At 41.4% G+C, this 23,469-nt stretch overlaps 5 non-coding genes and 6 pseudogenes across 5 annotated transcripts; all 11 read left to right on the top strand.

Moving 5' to 3' along the window:
* Positions 1-21,663: 21,663 nt before the first annotated feature.
* LOC133939560 (5S ribosomal RNA) lies at positions 21,664-21,782 on the top strand (annotated as a pseudogene).
* Positions 21,783-21,844: 62 nt separating this feature from the next.
* On the top strand, positions 21,845-21,963 carry LOC133939788 (5S ribosomal RNA; annotated as a pseudogene).
* Positions 21,964-22,025: 62 nt separating this feature from the next.
* LOC133934102 (5S ribosomal RNA) lies at positions 22,026-22,144 on the top strand. The gene has a single exon (XR_009912302.1). It is a non-coding gene; the product is annotated as a 5S ribosomal RNA (ribosomal RNA).
* Positions 22,145-22,205: 61 nt separating this feature from the next.
* LOC133935566 (5S ribosomal RNA) lies at positions 22,206-22,324 on the top strand. Its single transcript, XR_009913703.1, has one exon. It is a non-coding gene; the product is annotated as a 5S ribosomal RNA (ribosomal RNA).
* A 62-nt stretch (positions 22,325-22,386) lies between these two features.
* On the top strand, positions 22,387-22,505 carry LOC133944503 (5S ribosomal RNA). Its single transcript, XR_009916289.1, has one exon. It is a non-coding gene; the product is annotated as a 5S ribosomal RNA (ribosomal RNA).
* A 62-nt stretch (positions 22,506-22,567) lies between these two features.
* On the top strand, positions 22,568-22,686 carry LOC133948303 (5S ribosomal RNA). The gene has a single exon (XR_009919909.1). It is a non-coding gene; the product is annotated as a 5S ribosomal RNA (ribosomal RNA).
* A 62-nt stretch (positions 22,687-22,748) lies between these two features.
* LOC133947962 (5S ribosomal RNA) lies at positions 22,749-22,867 on the top strand. The gene has a single exon (XR_009919585.1). It is a non-coding gene; the product is annotated as a 5S ribosomal RNA (ribosomal RNA).
* A 62-nt stretch (positions 22,868-22,929) lies between these two features.
* LOC133938814 (5S ribosomal RNA) lies at positions 22,930-23,048 on the top strand (annotated as a pseudogene).
* Positions 23,049-23,110: 62 nt separating this feature from the next.
* On the top strand, positions 23,111-23,229 carry LOC133942008 (5S ribosomal RNA; annotated as a pseudogene).
* Positions 23,230-23,271: 42 nt separating this feature from the next.
* Positions 23,272-23,380, top strand: LOC133941924 (5S ribosomal RNA; annotated as a pseudogene).
* A 62-nt stretch (positions 23,381-23,442) lies between these two features.
* The window catches only part of LOC133942107 (5S ribosomal RNA), a 119-nt pseudogene continuing 92 nt past the window's right edge, over positions 23,443-23,469 (top strand).

The following is a 23,469-nucleotide window of genomic DNA, read 5'->3' as shown; positions in this document are numbered from 1 at the left end:
AACCGATTCTGTGGCACATTTTGTGAATATATGTCTGATCTTTCACACAGTGTTTCTTCAATTAATAGACTTTTTTGCAGTCATTCCATGTTATTATATTTCATGTTATATTTTTCATGTCATTGAGCTGACTTTTTAATCCAATGCGAGTTACAATAAGTGCATCAACCATGAGGGTACAAACCCAGAGCAGCAAGCATCATGTAAGACAGGTCAAGGTCCTCAAAGAGGAGGTGAAAGTGGCTGGAGATACTTGAAGATGTAACTCGTCACATCCCCCCCCAAAGGCTTCTTCCGACTTTTGCTCAAATTCTATTTCTTTTCGCCCACTTCCATGGTTTGAGGTAATGTAGAAATCTTTTCCACCCTTTTTTGTTCTTTTTGGTCTCTGTTTTTTCATCAACTTCGACCTCTGGTTCCTCAACTGAGACCTCTGATTCATCTTGTGAGACCTCTGGTTCATCATCTGAGACCTCTGATTCATCTCCTGAGACTTCTGATTCATCTCCTGAGACCTCTGATTCATCTCCTGAGACCTCTGGTTCATCATTGTAGACCTTTGGCCTTTGGGGTTGGATGGGTGGTTTATGTATTAAGACCTTTGGCTCAACATTTGAGACCTTTAGAATATGATCTGAAACCTCTAAGTCATTGTCTGAGAAATCAGATTTAAGGTCCAATGAATCAGTGCCCTCTGGTCCATCAACTTTGACCTCTGGTTCATCATCCGAGACATCAGTTTCAAGGTCTGATATATTAAATTCTGTGTCCAACCGGTCTCGGGTCTCTGGCACCTCATTGTCTGAGACATCAGGTTCAAGGTCCCATGATTTAGAGTAATCATCCCAGGAATATGTCCTCTCTGAGTCCTTCATCTCATGATTTTAGACCTTTGGCTAATGGTCCGAGAATTTTAATTCATGGTCTTTGTCCTGCAAGACCTTCTGTTCATCCTGTGAGATCCTCTGGTCATATCCAGAGATCTTCTGTGACATGTTTTCATTGAATGGATTGACTTCCTTTAATCCTATTAGCTTCCAGTTCTTAACTCTGCAAGTATTTATAAATTGTTCTATAGTAGAAACAGAGTTCTGGTGCTCCATCTCCATGACTTTGATAACATCCGCAGAAGCCACAGACTTCCTCAGCTCCATTTGAAGCTGCTCTTTGAGGACCTGGATTTTCCTTTCATAAACAGAGATCTTTTGTTTATCCTCGGAGATCTTCTGTTCATACCCAGATCACTTTTGTTTGTCCTTGGAGATGTCCTTGGGGACCTATGACAGGAATATTGGTCTAACCAGGGAGTATTCGTTTGTTATAAGTTGGGCAGGCGGCGCGCGCCGTACGCAGCGGGACTAATCCACCCGTGCCTTGAAAATAATGCGTAGTAATTTTCCCCTGGGGTTTTAAACAGGGCGAATTGTTGCAGGCTTTTTGCTTCAGCTGGTTGTTGCAGTGCTCTTACTCTGTGATCTTTGTGTTGAGAGACAGAATAGTTTGGTTCTTTTCTTTAATAATGTACTTCTTTTGTAGATACTACAATCTTTAAAAGCTCTTCCTTCTTTTTACAGAGTGATCCCTCTAAGATCCCTCTAAGAATGCAGGGCACATTTTGGGAGCTGGTTATAAGCGTATGAAGTAATGTTTTCAGGATCTCCTTCTCTGCTTTTTCTTGTTTGTATTTTTCCTCCATACAGTGAAAGTCCTTCTGAAGCTTCTTAATAAGAGTGCTTATCTCTTCACAAAGGGAACTCCCCCCCTTAATGGTTACCACCTCACGTCTGCCTGGATAACGTTGTTCATTTTGGAGCAGATGGTTCTGGGTGATTCTTGGTAACCTGTTCACTGTTGCCATCTTCCTTAAGAATATAAGCTCTTCTTCTTGTATGGTAGGCGGTTGGCAAGTAAGTAGAGTGCAGTACCGCCACATCGGGTACACATGATGAGTTCATTATGTATTCAAAGGAGAGTGGACTCCAAAGAAATGATACCAAAGATCATAGGAGTTTGCACTACTTTGAACTTTTCAATCATTTCCTGTCCTTTGTATTTCAATGAACAAGAATTAGAAAGTTTTGATGGAATTTTTCAAAAACAATTCAGAGGACAACAACGCTTTGTTTTCGAGCAAAATGCATTAAAGACTGAGTGTAATATTTTAAAAAATGAGTGTGTGTGTATGGAATGTTTTAACCTCTTTCTGCTCCACATAATTGAACAGTTAAGGATTTATTTTGACAATGTGTCGTAAATAAAGTTATCTCGTCTGATCTTGGTAGGTAAGAAGGGTTGGTCCTGGTTAGTACTTGGATGGGAGACTGCCTGAGAGTACCAGGTGCTGTTGGCTTTTGTCCACCTTTCTCTGATGTATTCACATGTATGAATAAGGTATAGGGGGTGGAGTAATTCTCTTACGGGTTAAGCTCAGCCAAACTACCGTTACAAACTCGTATTTACCCGGACAAAAAAGAGTTTTTTAGATGTAAATTCCACTTTGACGAGTATAGGACTATTAAATCTAAGACACACATGTCAGAACATTCAAAACTTCAAACACACACCATGTGGAAGTATAGAGCTTTACTCGAGATAAGAAAAAAAAAATCAGCTAAGTTATGGGCTTCAACTCATGGGTCTATTTTGTCCCATTTTTAACTTAAAAAGCCAAAGTTAGTCACTTTCAGCAGTAAGTGAGATCATGTTTAGATGGCAAGGACAAGGTAAACATAACAGATAACATGGGAGAGGATAAAGGATTCCTTTAGCAGAGGATGGTTTTGATCCATCGACCTCTGGGTTTTGGGCCCAGCAGGCTCCCGCGGCTCCACTTTGCTCTTTTACACTGAAAGAGTTTAATCTGAACACAGTCTATGGTTTCAACGGGTTTGCTTAGAAGTTAAATCAACTGGACTCGGAGAAAAAGATTGGCAAATGTGAAAGAATTTATCTCAATTGGAAGGTGCACAGTGTTAGGGGAGAGCAGGGTAATGTGGGTCAGTATGTTATTTCACAAAAATGTGTTTTTTGCATGTAAAAGTAAATTTTCTTGCTTTGAACTTAGTCAACTGTTGTGTCAAAACAAATTGAATCAGTAAGAAAATCTTGTATCATAAATGTTGGTGAACTTCCAACATATAAAACCATGTGATTGATGCTAGCTGAAGATTAGCCTGAATTGCTAAGAGATGATGTTTTTTCTGAAACAGTGGCTGTGGGGTAAAGTCGGACAAATGCTGTGGAGCACAAGTTAAGTTTAGTCTTAAACATATTCTGGTGTTCTATTACATTATATGTTTTTTATTTTTAATGTCATAAACATTGTAGAAAATCAATCATGCCAAGAAACTACACCAGGAAGACAACCTTGGGCCAAATACCCGTCGCAGAGATGGAGAGTGCAGCCGCTGAGGTCATGCAAGGAAAGAAGTCCTTAAGAAAAGCTGGAAGGGATAGGAATATTGACAAGACAACCCTCATTAAGAAAAAAAGAGAAAGGTAAAGGGAGAGAGGTGTCCATAAATCTTTATTCTGGCGTTTGGTGAGGAGTATAGAGTTCTGATACAGTTAATAAAATCATCCTTAAAGCCAAATCTTCTCAACGCCAAGTACAGATATTTCCAGTGATCAGAATCGAATGCCTTTTCCCGCATCTAAACTAATCACTGTGGCTCCAATATTCTCACATGATCGATAAAGTGTAGCACCCGTCTAATATTATCTTGTGTCTGCCTTTCACACACAAAGCCAGTTTGGTGTGGATCCACTAGTTCTACTATTATATGCTCTAACCTTTTTACTAGTATTGATGCATACAACTTGTAGTCTATATTGAGTACTGAAATTGGCCTTTATGCGCTACATTTATTTCTGTCCTCCCCCTCCTTAGGAATAACCAAAATGATTGCCTCCATCCATGTACCTGGTGGTTCACATTTTTCAGTGTATAGTTGAAGCAGTCAAAAAGCATAGGCACTATTTGGTCCTTAAAGGCCTTGTACCACTCGGATGGGAAGCCATCCATACCGTGCACTTTATAAGCTTTTAATCTAGAGATTGCTTTCCCTTTTTCCTCCATTGTAATATCTGCCATCAGGGCTTTATTCTGTTCTTCACCTATAGAGGGTAGATCCAATGAATGCTTCACTTTCTGGGTCACCAGTAGTTACAGGTTTGGCTCATACAGTGGTTTTTTGGTGAAGTCAGTTAGTGCCTAATGTTGTGCATTATTAGTAGACTTGACGTTGGCTAATTATTAATAATCATGAAATATTATTATTTAAAAAAATGTGTGTGAACCAGAGTCAGTGTGATGCACAGGGTTGTGTCTGACATCGGGAAGGGGCTATATGGGACCATTTTGTGGGGAGGGGGGGGGTAGTGTCTTTGTCCAGGGTAGGAGGAAGAGGTGTGATAACTGTGAAGGGGGGTAGGAAATGCGGGGTAGGGTTAGATGTGGTTCATTGTCTGTGGAATCTGCAAAAGAAAGCATTCAGGTCGTTTGCACGTTTAAGGTCTTCCACACAGTGGGGGGGGACTTGGTTTTAAAGATGGTGATCACCTGAAGGCCTTTCCAGACTGACGAGGAGTCGTTAGCTGCACATTGTTGTTCCAGCTTCTTCAAGTACTGTCGTTTGTCCTCTGTAATCTCCTTGCCAAACGAGTCTGAACCTATCCTTGTCCCCACTCTTCAGGGCCACCTCCTTCTCTAAACAACCTGCTTGAGTTTTGCCGGTAACCAGTCCTTGTGTCGGAATACAGCTGTCCTCACAGAAGGGGATGTGTGAAGTCACAGCCTCTGTACATTCGCGGCGGCTGAGGAGATCGTCTCACTGTTGGGGGAAACCGTGGCGATGTATGAAGACAGAATGGAGCAGTTAGATTTGTCAGAGCAGGAGGCTGCTGGATGCCGTGATGAAGCCTGAGCTCCAGCTGTACAGAGTTTGTAAGTCCCTGGAGGAGCTGCTCACAAGCTAACGTTAGCTAGCCTCAGCTCTGCTAACATGAGTTGATCAAACTAACACTCCTTAAAGGGAATGATACGTTTAAAACAATGTCTGGTTGGTTAAATTGATGAAATGTGTAGAGAGAAAGATTAGGAGTTTTGACCCTCCCCTGCAGCCAGTGGTCACATGTCCTTGATAATCATCTGCAAGATGCTGTTAGAAAGCTCAGCACACGTCTGGGGTGTTCAACCATTTTGGCTCCTTTTGTGTAAAAAGTCCTCCAGACTGATTGTCTCATCTTGAAAAACAGGCACATATTGTGTGAGTAATTATGATACTGGCATATTATACATCACTGTTGTATCATATGAATAACAATAGACCCTTTTTTTGAGATGCTTGATTTCAAACGATTGCTGTGACACAATGAACACTAAAATCCCTGTATGTCATAGCAGCACTAGTCATAGTTGCTAGACAGCAACTGGAGAATCTGGGTTTTATTTAAGTACTAATACTAGTTTACAACGTGGATTGATTCAGTCACTGGAGTTGTGTAGTAGATGATCCCTGCTATTGTCACCGTGTTCATTTATCATAAATATGAGAAGAGCCAAGTATTTATTTAGAAGCAATGTATTTATTTAGAAGCAATGGAAGTCTAACAGGTATAGCCGGCATTCATTCACAGCCTCGGCTAAATCCGTTAGCAAGGGGTAGACAATAATGGTGCCGAACAGAAAGCGTTCCTAATAATTATAACAGTAGGTTTAATGTGATAGGTTAAAATATTGGAGGGGTGTCGCCGCAAATAAATTATGTTCTCCCTAGTTGGTCCAGAGCCGTAGTCCCACGCCTCTTGTCACTGAATCCAGGAAGTTACAAGGAGCCGCTCTCCGTCACGCTCCTTCTCTGATAGTTGCTAGGCAACTCTACCTATCCTGACAGTTCGATGTTGTGTTTCATAAACTAGCCTTGAGTAAAGAATGTTGTGTTTCTGCTCTATCGGCTGTAAGAACTAATCCATACCAGTGTCACTCAGACCCTTTATCTACACACAGGTGTGAGACTGACCAGCGTTTTGACGCACATACATTTCTAGATAATTTCAATATTAAACACTAAGAGGAAAAAGGTTATTATTAATAATTTGTGTAAAGGCCTTATAAAGGCTCCTGTCCCCACCCTTTTTTTATTTGTTTAGAGTTCTGTTTCCATACCCCTCTTCACTCACAGATACACAGAGAAGATTTTGAAATCCCAACACTATTCCAGTCTATTCCTATTCCATTCCACGTGTTGATAATTGTAATATTTCTCGCTTGTTTCAGGACAAAAAGTAAAACTTGCAGTTCTGTCTCGCTCCAACTGCCATCTTTAGAAATCTCCCCATGATGCTTCAGCTTCAAGTGCTCGTGCCTCATGGTTGTGTTCATTTCTTCAGAGTAGCAGAGGTTTTAGTGAGGGACGTTTTGACTTTTTCTCTCTCATAAACAAACTGCAAGGAAACGTTCTCTTTGTTAGCAAAATATAGATACCGAGAGACGTTTTCAACCTGAAAATAAAAGACATCATGTTCAGTGACCTTCTAGCAATGACTGTTTTGCTTCATATAAATGCGTATAAAGGTTTCTCAGAAAAAGTGTTAAACATTTATTGGTCCTTACCTCCTGTTTGTAATTTCGAATCTTTTTGTCTTTTTTCATTTGCATGGCAAAATCTTTGAGAAGTGGGTGGCTCATAGGATGTCTGTCCTTAAGGCCTTTCTCATACATTTCTTGCTTGCTTTTTTGAGCAAACTTTCTTGTTCGAGTGCCAACAGGGGCCTCGTCAGCCATGTCACCCCCTTCATTGTTAGAAGTCGTTCTAGTGGATGGTCCAGCTTCAGCATCTGTATTGGATAGTGTCTGAGCAGCTAAAGGCTCAGCATTGGCCTGAGAGTCGGGTATGCCAACGTATAACCATGTGGCGATTTTTCAGCTCCTCAACCAGTCTGTCAAAAAGAAAACAAGATATTTGAAAATATCAGTATATAAAAATTCTTATCAAAAAAAAAAAGGAGCAAGATAACGTTCTGTAAGCCACTTACCTTTGGATTGGAATCTTCATTTGACATGATTTCAGTGAGGTCTGAATAATTGAAAATTCTGCCTTCCTTAAGGATCTCGCTTGCTTCTTTCTTGGCATTTTCAACAATGGCTTGTATATCTTCCCTCGAGCCATCTTTCATGCATACCCTCGTCAAATGGACAGACAGGATATCTTGTGTTTTGGAACAAGCAGGACATAGCAAATAGTGCCTGTTTGGAGCTTTCATGTAAAAGAAAAGAAAAGGCATGATTAACTTTTTTTAGTTTAACTCTACAGGCTATAAATAATTCCAAACATGTATTTATAAAACAGGAAAACATTAAAAATTCCTTACAGTGGAGCCATTTGTCAAACTGAGATAGGTCAGTGAAGATGAAGCAATAACAATTGGTTTTGTTTGTATCCAGCAGTAGAGGGGAGGTTCTCCAGAGTGAATTAGATAGATAGATAGATAGATAGATAGATAGATAGATTACTTTATTCATCCCCGAAGGGAAATTAAGTCGTCATAGCAGCCGGTACATTTGAATAAAATAAAATAAAATAAAATAAAATAAAATAAAATAAAATAAAATAAAATAAAATAAAATAAAATAAAATAAAATAAAATAAAATAAAATAAAATAAAATAAAATAAAATAAAATAAAATAAAATAAAATAAAATAAAATAAAATAAAATAAAATAAAATAAAATAAAATAAAATAAAATAAAATAAAATAAAATAAAATAAAATAAAATAAAATAAAATAAAATAAAATAAAATAAAATAAAAATATAAAATATTGAGGTAGAAACAATAAAAACAGAAACACCTGGAAAGCCCAATACTTATACACAGATGAGACAGGGAATGTTGATGGGTGGAGCTACAACAAAATACTGGGTGCAATCAAAGGTGGCCTGCTAATCATATCAAATAAAAGTGATAATTCTTAAGAGAACCCTCAAACAAAGGGTGTCTGGTATTCCCTTAAAATAAACACCTTTTTTTTTTAGAATCTTCTGAATACAAACAAACAAATGTCAAAGATCATGGTCTCTCAGGTAGAAAGACCTTCTCTTGCATATGTCCATTCTTTCCAGGCTCTTTTTCTGTAAAGTTTCATCAAACACTGTGAGCCACACAGACCCCACCCTGAGTGCTCACCAAGGGTCATTCACCTACAGTCATTGCCACAACAGAAGTGTGAAGTGAGTTACACATCCTTTGTTATTGTTAATGACCCAGCCTTTCACAAAAAGCACAGCACAACACGCCCGCCGGTCCAACAACATTCCTCCAGCCAAGAAATATGAATGGAACTGAGGAATTATATCTATCAAGCTACCCCAAAGAGAAACACTTATTTATAATCTTTTAAAAATGAATTCCTCTGTTTGATGAAACTTTACAGAAAAACAATTTTGAGCCTGGAAAGAATGGACATATGCAAGAGAAGGTTTGATATGAATAGCAGGCCACCTTTGTTTGAGGGTTCAAGGGTGGATCACATACACTAACCAACCAGCACCCAGTATTTTTTTGTAGCTCCACCCATCAACATTCCCTGTCTCATCTGTGTATAAGTATTGGGCTTTCCAGCTGTAATTCACTCTGGAGAACCTTTCCTCAACTGCTGGACTGGAGAATCATCCCTCAACTGCTGGATACAAACAAAACCAATTGTTATTGCTTCATCTTCACTGACCTATCTCAGTTTGACAAATGGCTCCAGGGTAAGAAATATTTAAAGTTTTCCTTAATAGCATGTATTCCAGTGGTGGGAGGTAGATTACTTAAGTAGATTTTTCACATATTTGTACTTTACTTGAGTATTTATTTTCCTGACGACTTTTAACTTGTACTCGTTACATTTTAACACAAATTTCTGTACTCTTATCTATTCTCAAAACTGGTCGGTCCAGTGATTTTTTTTTTTTCCTAGCACTGTGCAGATGTTAACCAAAGAGGAAAACTATCCTATTTGTTGTGCCTAGAACTTGTTTCCTTTTGCTGACTTATCACAAGGGATATTGTGTATCACTCCTGCTACTGATTAGAAAACGAAAAGGTCCATGTTTAGTGATATTTACAGAATTGTTTATCGGTTATAATGTGGTCTATTAGTGGTCTTAGGCAGACACAAGAGACACTTGTTTCTTACTATGTTCGTTCTTTGTTGTCCCTAGAAGTTCGAATGCACTAGTCCATTACTATTTGAACCTCAGCATCTGGGGTTCAAAATTTGTAAAATTATAGAGTATATGTATATTTTTGTTATAATTTTTCAGTCAGTTGAAATAAATCCTGAGGAGAACGATTTTGGGTTGTTTTGTGTCTGTATAGACTATAAAAAGCACTTTGCATTTTAAATTTTGGTACTTGTACTTTTACTTTTGATACTTAAGTACATTTCAACAACAGATACTTTTAATACTTAAGTAAATTTAATATGAGCTACTTTAAGACTTTTACTTTTACCGGAGTCACTTCCAGGTACGATATCTGTACTTTCACTCAAGTATGGCATTCAAGTACTTTATACACCACTGATGTATTACCATGTGTAACCATTGTACAACTTTTGTTGTAATGACATATGGATTAATGTATTTATTTTCTTTTTCCAGGAAATCAAGCAGACACTGGCTCCTCTGTCCAGTTTGTATGAAGACCCAAGAATCCCTAAGCTGTCACCTGCGCAGATCATGCATGAAGGAATCAGAAGAATCAGACAGAGAAGAGGTGGTTGAAAAGGCCAAGAGTGATGTGTTGGACCTCCTGAAGACTAGACGGGCTTTTAGCTATAAAGTTCTTAGCCGCATTGTCTCATCTTCAAATCCACTTGAAAGACTGATTGTGGAGCTGAAAAGTCATCACATGTTTGTGACCGGAGAGCCTACACCTTTGCCCCAAGGGAATCCAAGGTTTGTCGCAGAAACTGGTGAGCCATCCGGAGAGGCAGGGTCATCTGACGTGGAATCTGCTAGCAGCGGTGAACTGTTTCAATGTAACCGGGAAACAGCTTACAAGGCCAGAACCTCATTGAAGAAAGCGAACGAAATGGGGATTCTGGAAAAGCATTCTATAGATCATCCACTGCTTCAGGGCTTTGCCGAACACCTACGGGTCAATATGGAAAATACGAAGTACAAACAGCAGGTTGAGACTGTTTCTCGGTACCTTTATTATGCCGACCCCGTCGAACCATCCTTGAAGTTTGTCAGGGACAGAGAGAAGCTCTTAAGCTACACAAGAAAACAGTCGGAGGCAAACTACACGGCACAGACTTCAGTCAAGTACCTAAAGTGCTTGAAAAGGTTGCTGCTTTTGTTTTATTATGATGTCAACAGTTTACACTATACACATAAATACTTGTTAATGCATGTACATAACTTAACTTAAATCCATCTCCTTCCTCCTTACAGATTCTTGGATTACAACACTGCATTGACCAATCTGAGAAAGGATGACAAGGCGCTCTACAATGACTGCGTTGATTTCGTGGATTACATTGGCTCTGTACAGAGTATGCTCTCTAAGCAAGTGAGCAAAGAGATTGTATCCAAGAGGCATGCCATCTTAATGGATAAAGATGTTCTTAGTCCTCGTGACTGCTGGGCCATTTTTGAGAAAGCTGAGGAAGGATTTTTGAACATCATGAATCAACTTGGTGACAGCTCTACCACCCCCCCGGAGGCTTCTCAGTGCATATTTGTGCTGTACTATCTGGAGGCAATCGTCATACTGAAGCACTGCCAAAGGCCATGTGTGGTGGAGAACATGAAGGTGAGTGTTACTGTCCTCTATTGATAGATTTCCCTTGACAGTTTAGCCATTACATTTACTAATCAATGGCATATCCTCATTTTCTACAGGTCGCCGAATGGCTTGGGCGGAAACAAGAAGCGGAACATACAATCATATATGCAGCACATTTTGCGGTTGGAATTGCCCTGTCGAAGCAGGAGGAGGAGTGGTTTGAAAAGTACTACACAAGAGTGCGGCCACAACACCTTGCTGCAAAAGGGAAACGCAAGCGGGATGAACGGAATGACAAGGATGGTGATGAATTTTTCTTTGTCTCCTCAACGGGGAAGAAAATCAACAACCCAACCGCTGACCTGGACCGCCTGCATGAAAAGCACAACCTCCCCCATGTGAACAGCCAGACTGTGCGAAGAACATTTGAGACGGAAGCTAACCGCTTGGATGAGCCAAAGAAGGCATTGGTGGCTGGCTACCTGGCCCATTCTGTCAACACAACTGCAAAATACTATCGATTGAAAAATCCGGGGGCAGTTGTGGAGGGCGCTGATCTATTGGCCAAGATGGTTGAGGCGTCAAGGTGAGCACATTTTATATTTGTCAAGACAATGCCAACATAGTCAAGCACACTATTATCTATATTGAACGCACTTGTTTTTCTTCTAATCTCACTATTTTTCATTTTTATGTAGTGCCAGGCCTTCCAGAGAAGGCAACAGTCATGAGCCGTTTGGAGAAGGGCCTATTCATCTGTCTGATGAGTCTTCCAACCATGGTGACCATTGTGCTGACCTTTCATTGAAACAGCCAGTGATACATTTGCACAAGCTTCCAGGGGAAAATGAAAAGGTCAGGTTCCATGAGGCACTAAATCAACTCCTGAAAAAACACCCTGTTACACTGAGTGGGAAACAGCCACAAGTGAAAGAGCGCAGGAATGTCTCTCAAGTCTGGGAGCAGAAGCTTTACACACACTGGCGGAAGATTCAATTTGAAAAGCGTGTAAACCATACCCGTGGTGAGTCCTTATTATTTAATTTTTTTGTATGTATTATTATTTATTTATATTTAACATTACTTTCAAGTAAGACTGATTGCACAAATCAAAGATTTCAATTATTGTATTCATGACTAACAAAACTTGTTATTTATTTTGACAGAACAATTCAGTCGGTGTATGCCAGCAAAAGACAGAGTCGACGCATGGGTACGAAAGCAGGGATGGAAGGGGATGACTGCCAACATAGGCAGTGTAGTTATCGACAACTGGGCACCTTCTGGATCTGTTGACCGTATCATGGACAGCAAACAGATCCAGACAATGGTGAAAACACAGCAGTGGAAAGGACTTTACATTCAGGATTTCAACGAAAGGGGCAGAGGGATCGTTACGACACGCACATTTAAGGCTGGTGAGGTTGTCTGCGACTACCATGGAACTGTTGTTAGCAGAAAGAAGGGTGAGGAAATTCACAAAATCACCAATAAAAAGGAGAATGGCTATATCTTCTTTTTCTGGAACAGCAAAGGACAGGCAATGTGCATTGATGCCCACTCAGAGACTTGTCATTGCCACCCTGGGATGCAGACGGTTGGCAGGCTGATCAATCACTCCAAAAGAAAATCCAACATAAGGCCCATGCATTTTGCTGTTGACATGGATGGAGAAGAAAAGGATATCATCCTTTTCCTCGCAAACAGGACTTTACTGGTGGATGAGGAAGTTATGTTTGACTATGGAGTCAACAAGAACTCTTTTAACAGAGAGGGTGCAAGTTGTGAATTGCTCGACGACTAGCAAATATTGTCTCTGTACTTTTAAAACACAATTCCAGTAAAGTGTTTTGATGCTAATACAAATAATTTGGCGTACTCTTCATCTTCTCATAATATTTCAACTCATTGTAAGCATTCAGTATGGGGGCCTGGCTGGCAGGGGTGTTCATGTCACTGTCCTGCTTATTTATTTAATTTTCAAGAATAAAAACAGTGTTCCAACTGTATATACGTCTTTACGTCTTCATTTTAAGAAAAAAAACGTTTTCCATTATTGTACAATACAAAACAGTGTAAATAATGTCGACATTTATAAATAATTTTCTACATTTGCATACACACTGTTAGCCATGTCCTGAAGAGGGATTTTCTTTTAAATCAAAAAATAACATTAATTTCAGATAACTTTCTGGGAGGATGTGAGTGACCCAGACTCGTGACCTCAGATGCTTTTTTCTATTTTTTCTACGTTTGATACTCTAATTCTGTCTTAAATTAACTTTTACATAAAGAAAACCTTGCACATTGTACAGTTTAATTCAGATCAAACAAATAACCTCAGACAGGGTGCTTTGATGACTCAGGCCAAATCATAGCCAGACCAGATCATAGGAAACTAACATACATCTAAGGAGAAACTTTTCAAGGGGATGGCTGGAGGAAAGTGCAGAGTTGGGAGTCAGCTTGCTTACAAGGGAGCAAGGGGTGGAAATAACCGAACGAAAGACAAAAACAAAACAGAACGAAAACAGCACGGACTGCGGAGAACGGGTGTGAGTGAAGAAGAGAGAGAGAACGGAGCCTGAAGTTTAAAAAAAAAAGATCACAGGTCACAGATCAGTAGACTCGACGATCAGCTGATCAGACATCCCTGAACCCTCTCTTCTTCCTCATCCTTCCATTTGCATGCACGCAGAACCCCTTGCCACTGTCACGGTAGTATTTATTTATTTAGAGCATCGGACCGATTCCATCACATCTGTGGATCCTCACCTCCTCTGGGATATTATTTGGAAAGTTTCTTCATTTCCTGTAAGTGATCTCCAGTGCGCTCCGTGAGCCTGATGGCACAGTCACGTTCACTGCAGTGATTTGATGATACACGCAGTGTTTGAAGATATTATTAAAACCTATGAATGACTCGGCTCCGTAACTCCACGATTAAATGGAATCTAAACGTAATTTGCTGCAAGTTATGTTAAAATTAAAAGGTTCGAGTGGAACAGACATGTCGCTCGAGCAAAACTAAGCTGTTGGTTTTATTGTAAATAATGAAGTGGATTAATAATCTGACTTCAGTTCACCACCTCACGTCTGTGTCGCCACTTTCCCCTCTCCAAAACGTTCGTACGCATGGGTCAGAGTTTGCGTGGAAATACGCAACGTTTGCGTGAGAAGTGGCATACGCACGTTTCAGCCCCCGCAACGGTTCTAAAGCCTGAAACATGCTTCTGCGACTGCGTCTGCGTCTTTTCACGTCGCTGTGGCGCAAGACTCGTTTTCATTCATGCTTCCCCAACCGTTGCGCGTCTTACAAAGCAATTCCGCGCCAGAACACTAGGCGGAGTAATGCTTTTTGTTGAAGACGACCTTAGAGACGCCTTCTTTCTTCTTCGTCGATTGTTTATTTACATAGCCACTGCGGCTCCTCGTAGCCTTTTTCTGGCGGACAAATCCGCCAGTCAGTGACAGGTTATACAAGTGATCATACTATCGGATATCTTCTGCCAAGTGCTCTTCTATTTGGTCCATATTCGTTCTTCTAAATCTTCCGTGATTTCTGCCGGTATTATGGGGCATGAAACCGGAAATGCAGCTCCAGAAGGGATGTAGAGCAGACCAATCACAGCCTTGCGGGCTGAGTGAGCTTGCGGAGCTTTGCCGTGAATTTTAGAAAAGGGGGTCGACACCCGTCAGCACGTAAGGAGGGATACATAAGCACGTAAGGGACCCGGAAGGGCTCTTGCGCTTACGGGCCCGTGAAAACGCAGAAGCATGTTTCAGGCTTAAATGAGACCTCCTGTTCTCTCCCCTCGTTGCTCCTCTCCACCTATTTTCCCTCTGTGCCTCGTTTGACCAGGGGTGGAAGTGTTTGGTCCGTGTGCCCTCTCACTGGCATTTTCCTGTCTGTTCTCTTGTTGTCCGTCCTTCACTTCACTTCTTTCATCTCCTCCTCTTGCTCTGTCCGTGATTGTTTTTACGTCTGTCTGCTCCTTCTCGTTTGTCGCCATGCTGTCCGTCTTTCGAGGTTAAACAAAAAAATCGAAATTTTCCCCAAACAGCAAGATCTGTCCGAGGGGGTTGTTTAAAATAATAAACTCTTCTTTTCGAACAAACCAAAAACTGACAATACATTGACGTAGAAACTTATTTTACTTGTGGAATAGACACTTAAGTTTGGCTTCTTTCACTGCTCTTGCCATCTCACTGTGACGACCTCAATGGGAGTGTTCAGCGTGGTAAGTCTGTAAGCGAATGATTTCACCCACAATACCTATTTATACATGTAAATGAATCAGGGGAAATGTGCAGAAAATAAAAATTAAAGTGCAATTTTATCATAATATTGTGTGACAACCCTGGAGTTGTGCTGCTGTGGTGTTGTGCTTGTATGTGTTTCAGGTTCCTGTAGGCGGAGTCAGACCTTAGTAATCAGCAGTGATATGGCACATCTGTTGCTGACCAGTATTTAAGAGGGCTGCACACTGGGCTCTCCCCTTCACCAGATCTACCACCACATCCCAGCTTTTTCTTCTACTCTATCTACTTCTACCTATTCTTCTTATGTGTAAATCCAACCGGACGTTAGCGTTGTCATTGTCTTGTCTAGTGTGTTTGTGTCCCCCTGCGGCAGTGACGCATTGTGCGGGGGTGTCTAAGCCTGTTTGGAAGTGTACCTCGCGACAGTGGTGGAGGCAAGCACGGAGCGGGCTAACTGTAATGGTAGAGATGGAAGGCGAGGATGAAGCAATGGCGATGGAGCTGATGAGGTGCGTGAGGGAGCTGTGTGGAGGGCTGCTGGCGTGTAGACACATGGACGGGGGAAAAAATATGTAATGACCATGAGTCACCCGTAAGGTAAAGAGAGGCTCATGGATGGGTTTAAAATTGGAGAAACGATGGTGCATTTCAGAGAGCAGTTAATGATGAGCTGGTGGTATCATCCCTATACCTTCCTCATACATTCTGTCATTCATCTTGTGACAACCCTGGAGTTGTCAGCTGTGCTTCTGTTTCAGGCTCCTGTAGGAGGAGCCGGAGCCTGGTGATTAGCATGGATGTGGCAAACCTGGGGTGGCCACTACTTAAGAGGCCCGCAGACTGGGCTCTGGTCGCTCATTCACCGGATCTACCTCAACATGGGCATGTGGAGGTTTTCTTTGTATTTTGTTATTTGTAGTATCATTCCTGTAGAATAAATACACTTATACTGTAACCGCAGAGCTTTGAGCCATTCAGTGTTTATTGTTGCACACATGAGCCAAGGTGTAACAAGTGGGGGCTCGTCCGAAATCCAGATCCAGGTTTGTTTCTCACTCTTTTCTGTCCTGAGAAAGTAATAGGCCTCTAGTAGGATAAGTTTCCCCTGGAATAGTGTACTGGTTGCCCAGGGTGTGTGATAACTTTAGAGTGTGAATGTAGTGCTTTGAGCTTACATCGGTGGGACTAATTGCATTATTTATCAGGCACTAATTAGAGGGATTTACCTTTGGAGTTACCTTTCCTGGTAGGAATAAGCAACAGTATCTCTCTCGGGGGGTCTGTTGGTTTGTTATTTTTGTTTGTTATTTTTGTGCATAAACATGATTTGACTTTGTGTCTTGGGTACACGTCCATGTCCGTCTGGTGAGTAACAGCATAGCTGGTGCTTTACCTGGTCATTGGTTTTGTGTTTAAAACACCTGTCATGAAATGCATGAAGACTAGGGTCTAGAGAAGGTAGTTAGCATTGGTTAGACAGATAGTCAGGGGAGAGGTATTCCAAAGGTGATGAAATATACATTTAAAAATTTAAAAAAAATTCAGGCTCACCTTGAACTCTCCTTCTCCAACATTTATCTCTGTTTTATCTTCCTCCCTCATCAAATCAAATATCAAATCAAAGTTTATTGTCACATGCACCAATGACAGTGTCATCGGAGCAGTGCAATTCTTGTGACATGGCAGGCAACATCTACGCAGTAGACGACTTTACAAAATAGAAAAATAACATACTTTATAACATACAGCATATAAACATATAACAGTCAAATGAAGCAGAAGTTTACATGGTGAAAAAGTGGGTAATAGGCTGTTTTGGAGTGTTCTCAGATTCTGCCTCGCTGTGCTTTTTTCGGAATGTTTTTTTTGTCTTTCGTTAAGTTATTTTCTCCCTTTGCTCCGTTGTTACCAAGCTGACTCCCAGCTCTGCAATATCCTCTGCTCCTTTTTTTTTTCTCCTCCTCCCTCACGCTTCTCGCCAGGCCTCAGCACACTGGCCGCACCAGCTGACAAGGGACGTTCTGGACCAAGGGAGGAGAGGACGAGAGGAAACGACGCGGAGGTGGACGGAGGACGGAGGAGAGCTGGAGCCAGGGGCAACGATGGAAAGGAAAGGGTCGACAGAAGGAAGGAGAGACGGAACGAAGAAGACAGGTCTGGAGACGAGAAGGCCAGAAATGACGACAGAAGCAAGGAGAAGCGGGGCGGAGGAGAAGGATCTGGAGGCAAATGGAGAAGGATCGGTGAAGGCCGGCCTGGAGGAGAAGGAGACGACAGAAGCAAGGGGAGTCGGAGCGGAGGATGCAGGCCTGGACGCTAAGGAGGGAAGAAGGCGCAGAGAAGAGAAGGGAGAGAGGAAGGAAGTGCTGAGTGGAGCAACGCACACAACGAGCGGGGAGGAGACCACCACATCACAGAAGGTAGGATCAGAAACTGACATGGACTTAACGGAAATAACACAACTAAGGAAAAGGCAGAATACCCAGCGGCACATGAGGATTAATAAAAAAACTAAGAATAAGGAAAAACCAAAAGGAAAATTACGATACTAATAATGTTAACAATAATCTCAATAAATGCTAGGGGGCTAAAGAACAAAAACAAAAGACATCAGATATATGGAAAGAATAATTATGACATAATATGTTTACAGGAAACACACTGGGATGAGAGATGTATAAAAGAGGTGGAGTATGAATGGAGGGGAGATGTGTATGCAAATAATGGAGATGGGAATGCAAGGGGAGTAGCGATATTAAGAGTGGAGTGATAGAAAATATGAGAAGGTGTGATGATGAGGGAGATGGGAGGGTGATAGGGATCAAATTTGAATATATGAATGAGGAAATGAAGCTGGTAAATGTGTATGCTCCGAATGAGGAGAAAGAAAGAAAGGTGATGTTTGAAAAGATGGTAAAAATGTGTGATGACAAGTGTATGATTGTTGGGGACTTTAATGTGTGGTGTGGGAAACTGGATGTGTCAAAGAACATGCATTTTAAAAATGATACAACAAGAGAGGTATTAGAAAAACTAAAAAGTATGACAGGACTGACTGATGTATGGAGAGAAAGAAATCCAGAGGGGAGAGAGTTCTCAAGAATACAACTGGTGAAAGGGGAATTAAAACAGAGCAGGATAGATTTAGTATTGAGCACGAAGGGCTTAGCAGAAGGGATAAAGAGTATAGAATATATAACCACAACTTATAGCGATCACAAGGTGTTAAAATATACAATAGGAGGGGAAACATAGAGAAGAGGAGGGGGGGTGTGGTGTATGAATGGTCAGTTGCTCAAAGATGAAAAATATAAAAAAGAGGTGAGAGATTACATACAGTGGGAGATGGATGAGAGCATGTATGAGGAAGACACAGGGAGGTGGTGTGAAAGGTTGAAAGAGGGGATAAGGGAAATAAGCAAAAAACACAGTAAAAATAGGGGAAAGAAAGAGAGGGAGAGAGAAAAAAGGTTAAAAGAGGAGTTAGAGGAAGAGGAGAAGAAAGCGGGGGAATTATGACAGAGGGATACATAAGGAAGAAAGATGAACTAAAGGAGATAGAACAGAGAAAGTGTGAAGGTGCAATAAGAAGAAGTAAGGCAAGATATGCAGTAGAGGGTGAAAATGTACAAGGTATTTCTTAGGGCTAGAGAATACAAGGCAGGAGAAAAATTATTTTGAGCAAGTGGAGGGAAAGGGAGGCGAAAAAATAACAGATTTTGTAGGGATAGTGGAAAGAGTTGAAGAATTTTATAGGGAGTTATATAAGAAAGAAGAGGTAGATGAGGAGAGTAGCAGACAGGTGGTAGACAAGATGGAGGCTAAACTGAGTGATGAGGATAGGGAGGTGTGCGAGGGAGAGATAAGTAAGGGAGAGATAGAGAAAGCAATAAATGGGTTAGGCAGGAATAAAAGTCCAGGGATAGATGGAATAATAGGCGAATTTTATATAGAGTTTAGAGAAGAATTAGTACCAGTATTGGATAGATTATATAGATGGATAGAAGAGAAGGGAGAAATGCCGCATAGTATGATAACAGGGTTAGTTAGCATCATTTATAAAAAAGTAAGTAGGGACAAATTAGAAAATTACAGGCCACTCACAGTGTTAAATGGGGACTATAAGGTTTTAGCAAAGGTGTTAGCAAATAGATTGAAGGGAGTAATAGGGACGGTGGTGGGAAGCACACAAGCATATAGTATACCAGGGAGAGACATAGCAGACACAATAAGTAGCATTAGGGATACAATAATACACATGAAGAGAAACAGTGGAGGGGTTATAGCGAGTTTAGATCTTAATAAAGCATTCGATAGAGTAGATCACGGATATTTGTATAAAGTGTTAGGAAAGATGGGATTTGGAGAGAAATTGATAGGATGGGTGAGGAGAATGTATGAAAGAGCAGGAAGTAAGATTAAGGTCAATGGGATAGTCACGGGTGAATTTAGAATAGAAAGATCAGTGAGGCAGGGATGTCCGCTATCGGCTTTGCTGTACTCCTTGTCGGCAGAGCCGTTAGCGGAACTCATTTTGAAAAATAGGAGGATTAGGGGGATAGAAATACCGGGTGGACAGGTGAGCACTCTATATCAATATGCGGATGACACAACGGTGACAGTTAGGGATAGGGAAAGTGTAGTTGAAGTATTAGGGAGTGTAGAATTATATGGTAGGGCATCTGGAGCCAAAATATACATAGATAAGTCAGAAATAATGTACATAGGTGGGAGTAGAGAAAAGATGGGAGAGATAGGATTGAAGTAATGATAAATAGCTTGAAAAAAACGTTAGGGTTTTGGAAACTAAGGAAGTTGAAACTAAAAGGTAAGGTAGTAGTGGTGAATGCGCTGATTATGAGTAAAATGAAATATGTGATGAACGTGATGGATGTGCCTGTGAGAGTGTTGAAAGAGGGGTTATAAGTAACTTTTTGTGGGATGGGGGGGGAGTAAGGATAGCGAGGGAAGTTTTAGAAAATGATTATGAAGACGGGGGGTTGAAGTTAGTGAATCTAGAGGGGAAAAAGAAGGCACTAAGGGTAAAAATGATGGTAAGATACTTAAGGGATGATGGAGACCATGTGTGGAAGGCCTTTTTGAAAGAAGCAATGAATAAATGTGGAGGATGTGGGGAGAGTGGAATGTACATGAAATTTAAAAAAGGCATGATGAATGGGGTGACTGAAATCCACAAAGAGATGTTGGGAGCATGGGGTGAGTTTTTAAAAAGTGTGAAGTATGAATGCGAGGATGTGAGACAGGTTTGGGAGCAACCAGTGTTTTTAAATCCAAAACTCACGGTGGGAGGAGAAATGATTTATAACAGGGTGATGTGGAGGGCTGGGATAAGAAGGATAAGGGATTTAGTGTATGAGTATATACCAGGATTTATGGGAGCACAGGCAGTGGTGGATGAAGTAAGAGAAAATGGGGATGAAATTTGGCTAGGCACAGCAAAAGGTGAATTAGAAAAAATTAAGAAAGCAATGCCCAAAGAGTGGATAGGAATGATAGAGAGAGAAAACATGGTGAAGGGGGGAAACAAGATAGAGATGTATGTTGGGGAAGGGGAGTGCAAGGTGAGTCTGAAAAATGTGAAAACCAGAGTTATGTATGAATGTATGAGAGGAAATGAGATACGGAGACCGGCTGCAGAGAAGGTGTGGAGCAAAGTAATGAATGAGTTGGATGCGAGAAAGATATGGGAAAATCTGGGGGTGAAATGGAATAGTATTGAATGCGAACATTTTGATTTTATGCTGAGGCACAACCGGATCTATAACAACCTAATAATCAGCAAATTTGACAGCAAGGTGGGAAAGGAATGTGATGTATGTGAGGAGGGAGTGGAAACATGTATGCATGAGTTTGTTGAATGTGGGGAATTAACGGGATACTTTGGAAAAATGAAGGAACTAATAAACAAGTGCTGGAAAGGGGATTTGGGGGTAATGATGGAATGGAAGAAATTGTGGCTGTTTGGTGTGAATGAAAGAAAGGATGGATGCAATATTAATCTAATGAACTATGTGCTGAGCCATGCCAGATATGCCGTAAAACTAAGAAGGGACATGGCCCATTATGAAAAAAGGGGATGTGAGGTATGGACGATCTTCAAACATCTGATAGAAAGAGATGTGAGATTGATATGGAGTTATATTGGGGAAGAGGAGTTTAGGAAAGGATTCGTGGAAGACAGCACTTTTATTGAAGTAATAAATGGAAATGTGAATGAGGTGAGAATGAATTTTGGTTAAAAGTTTTTTTTTCTTTTCTTTATTCAATGAGTTAATTTTGGTTTTATTTATTTATTGATTTGTGTGTTTCCTGTGAAATACGGTATATGCATGTAAAAATGTACAAACCTGGTAAAGCATGAAGGAATGTAAAAAAGTAATGTACATACAAAAAATGTAAATACAATATATTTTTGATAATAAAAAAAAAAAAAAAAAAAATGCGCCCGATCTCGTCTGATCTCAGAAGCTAAGCAGGGTCGGGCCTGGTTAGTACTTGAATGGGAGACTGCCTGTGAATACCAGGTGCTGTAAGCTTTTTTCAACTTTTACCTGACGTATTTACATGTATAAATAAGGTTCAGAGGGTGGACTCATTCGCTTACGGCCACACCAACCTGAATACGCCCGATCTCGTCTGATCTCGGAAGCTAAGCAGGGTCGTGCCTGGTTAGTACTTGGATGGGAGACTGCCTGGGAATACCAGGTGCAGTAAACTTTTTTCCACTATTAACTGACGTATTTACATGTATAAATAAGGGTCAGAGGGTGGACTCATTCGCTTACGGCCACAACAACCTGAATACGCCCGATCTCGTCTGATCTCGGAAGCTAAGCAGGGTCGGGCCTGGTTAGTACTTGTATGGGAGACTGCCTGGGAATACCATGTGCTGTAAGCTTTTTTCCAGTCTTACCTGACGTATTTACATGTATAAATAAGGTTCAGAGGGTGGACTCGTTCGCTTACGGCCACACCAACCTGTATACGCCCGATCTCGTCTGATCTCGGAAGCTAAGCAGGGTCGGGCCTGGTTAGTACTTGGATGGGAGACTGCCTGGGAACACCAGGTTCTGTAAGCTTTTTTCCACTTTACCTGACTTATTTACACGTATAAATAAGGTTCAGAGGGTGGACTCATTCGCTTACGGCCACACCAACCTGAATACACCCGATCTCGTCTGATCTCGGAAGCTAAGCAGGGTCAGGCCTGGTTAGTACTTGGATGGGAGACTGCCTGGGAATACCAGGTGCTTTAAGCTTTTTTCTTCTTTTACCTGACGTATTTACATGTATAAATAAGGTTCAGAGGGTGGACTCAAACGCTTACGGCCACACCAACCTGAATACGCCCGATCTCGTCTGATCTCGGAAGCTAAGCAGGGTCGGGCCTGGTTAGTACTTGGATGGGAGACTGCCTGGGAATACCAGGTGCTGTAAGTCTTTTTCTTCTTCTACCTGACGTATTTACATGTATAAATAAGGGTCAGAGGGTGGACTCATCCGCTTACGGCCACACCAACCTGAATACGCCCGATCTCGTCTGATCTCGGAAGCTAAGCAGGGTCGTGCCTGGTTAGTACTTGGATGGGAGACTGCCTGGGAATTCCAGGTGCTGTAAGCTTTTTTCCACTTTTACCTGACGTATTTACATGTATAAATAACGTTCAGAGGGTGGACTCAATCGCTTACGGCCACACCAACCTGAATACGTCCGATCTCGTCTGATCTCGGAAGCTAAGCAGGGTCGGGCCTGGTTAGTACTTGGATGGGATACTGCCTGGGAATACCAGGTGCTGTAAGCTTTTTTCCAGTCTTACCTGACGTATTTACATGTATAAATAAGGTTCAGAGGGTGGACTCATTCGCTTACGGCCACACCAACCTGAATACGCCCGGTCTCGTCTGATCTCGGAAGCTAAGCAGGGTCGGGCCTGGTTAGTACTTGGATGTGAGACTTCCTTGGAATACCAGGTGCTGTAAGCATTTTTCCACTTTTACCTGACGTATGTACACGTATAAATAAGTTTCAGAGGGTAGACTCATTCGCTTACGGCCACACCAACCTGAATACGCCCGATCTCGTCTGATCTCGGAAGCTAAGCAGGGTCGGGCCTGGTTAGAACATAGATGTGAGACTGCCTGGGAATACCAGGTGCTGTAAGCTTTTACCTGACGTATAAACAAGGTTCAGAGGGTGGACTCATTTGCTTACGGCCACACCAACCTGAATGCGCCTGATCTCGGAAGCTAAGCAGGGTCGGGCCTGGTTAGTACTTGGATGGGAGACTGCCTGGGAATACCAGGTGCTGTAAGCTTTTTTCCAATTTTACCTGACGTCATTACATGTATAAATAAGGTTCACAGGGTGGACTCATTCGCTTACGTCCACACCAACCTGAATACG

Source organism: Platichthys flesus, chromosome 22 (genome assembly GCF_949316205.1).
Source record: "Platichthys flesus chromosome 22, fPlaFle2.1, whole genome shotgun sequence".
In the NCBI taxonomy this organism is placed as follows: Eukaryota; Metazoa; Chordata; class Actinopteri; order Pleuronectiformes; family Pleuronectidae; genus Platichthys; species Platichthys flesus.
This window is presented reverse-complemented; position numbering and strand designations above follow the sequence as displayed.